Here is a 2,028-nt window from a genome sequence, read left to right on the forward strand (position 1 = left end):
AAAAAAAAAAAAAAAGCTAGAATACTGTCTGGGTGGAGGGCTCAAACCTGTAATCCCAGCATATTGGGAGGCTCAGGTGGGAGGACTGCTTGAGGACAGGAGTTTAAGACCCACCTGGACAACATAGCGAGACTCCAAGTCTACAAACATTTTAAAAGAATCAGAGTCGGCTGGAGTACTCCCTGTCACGAGGAGGTGTTCTCGGCTGTCCCACCCTCCCCTGCCGTCGCCGGCCTGCGCCTCCGCTGCCCTCGCCGCCTCCATCCCCGCGGCCGCCGCTCCCCCAGCCGTCCGCGCGCACCCCATGACGAAGAACGAGAAGTCCCTCAACCAGTGCCTGGCCGAGTGGAAGCTCTTCATCTACAACCCGACCACCGGAGAGTTCCCGGGGCGCACCGCCAAGAGCTGGGGTTTGATCTTGCTCTTCTACCTAGTTTTTTATGGGTTCCTGGCTGCACTCTTCTCATTCACGATGTGGGTTATGCTTCAGACTCTCAAAGATGAGGTTCCAAAATACCGTGACCAGATTCCTAGCCCAGGACTTATGGTTTTTCCAAAACCAGTGACTGCATTGGAATATACATTCAGTTGTCTGACCCAACTTCCTATGCAGGGTACATTGCAGACCTTTAGAAGTTTCTAAAACCATATACTTTAGAAGAACAGAAGAACCTCACAACCTGTCCTGATGGAGCACTTTTTGAACAGAAGGGTCCAGTTTATGTTGCATGTCAGTTTCCTCTTTTGTTGCTTCAAGCATGCGGTGGTATGAGTGACCCTGATTTTGGCTATTCTAAAGGAAAACCTTGTATTCTTGTGAAAATGAACAGAATAATTGGATTAAAGCCGGAAGGAGTGCCAAGGATAGATTGTGTTTTGAAGAATGAAGATCAAACAAATATAACAACTTATCCTCATAATGGAATTATAGACTTAAAATATTTCCCATATTATGGGAAAAAACTGCATGTGGGGTATCTACAGCCATTAGTTGCTGTTCAGGTCACCTTAGCTCCCAACAGTGCTGAGGAAGAAGTAACAGTTGAGTGCAAGATTGATGGATCACCTAACCTAAAAAGCCAGGATGATCGTGACAAGTTTTTGGGACGAGTTATGTTCAAAATCACAGCACATGCATAGTATGAGTAGGATATCTCCACAGAGCAAATGTTGTGTTGTCTGTCTTCACTTTGTATCAGCTGGACCTGCCATTCTAGAGTTGAGACCACCTTGGAGAAAGGTGTGTGGTACATGACACTGGGTAACGTCATAACATGCTTCCAGATCATAGTGTTCCGTGTCCTCTGAAGTAACTGCCTGTTGCCTCTGCTGCCCTTTGAACCAGTGTACAGTTGCCAGATAGAGACCGATGAATACCTGATTCCAAACATGTAGGATGGGGGTCTTGTCCTCTTTTTATGTGGTCTAGTTGCCAAATGTCTAAAGCCTAATACGCTGTGCTATGTAAATATTTTATGGAAGTAACGCCGGTCAACTATCATACTTTGATGTCAACAAAATTTTAGGGATAAAATGGTACCTGGCCAACATCAAGTGACTTCATGGCTGCAAGAAGTGCGGTGTGTGCAGGAGTTCTGAGGAAGGAAATCAGAAAATAAAAGTGTATTTGAAAAATGAAAAAAAAAAAAAAAAGAATTAGCCAGGCATGCTGGTGCGCCCTGTCATCCCAGCTACTCAGGAGGCAGAGGTGGGAGGATCACTAGAACCACGGACGTGGAGGTTGCAGTAAGCCACATTCCTGCCACTGCAGTCCAGCCAGGGTACAGTGCAAGACCCTGTCTCAAAAAAAAAAAAAAAGTCAGAGTACTGCCTATGCCTGGTGAGCAGGGAGTGGTGTATGACTAGGCAGGAACACAGGGCCTTTTGGAGTACTGGCAAAGTTCTTTGACTTAGCCTGGATGGGGGTTATTCCCTCTCTAGGTATTTGTTTCTTGTTTTCCTGCATTTATCTTTCTGTGTGTTATATTTCACAATAAAAGAGGCTTTAAGAAGCATTTAATTCAACAT

General features: G+C 45.6%; 1 pseudogene across 1 annotated transcript; it reads left to right on the plus strand.

The window, feature by feature from the left end:
- The first annotated feature begins 304 nt into the window (after positions 1 to 304).
- LOC108316324 lies at positions 305 to 1,608 on the plus strand (annotated as a pseudogene). Its single transcript, XR_001830290.2, has one exon. The product of XR_001830290.2 is annotated as a sodium/potassium-transporting ATPase subunit beta-3-like (transcript).
- The last annotated feature ends 420 nt before the right edge of the window (positions 1,609 to 2,028 follow it).

This window comes from Cebus imitator, unplaced genomic scaffold (assembly GCF_001604975.1).
Source record: "Cebus imitator isolate Cc_AM_T3 unplaced genomic scaffold, Cebus_imitator-1.0 Scaffold187, whole genome shotgun sequence".
NCBI lineage: Eukaryota > Metazoa > Chordata > Mammalia > Primates > Cebidae > Cebus > Cebus imitator.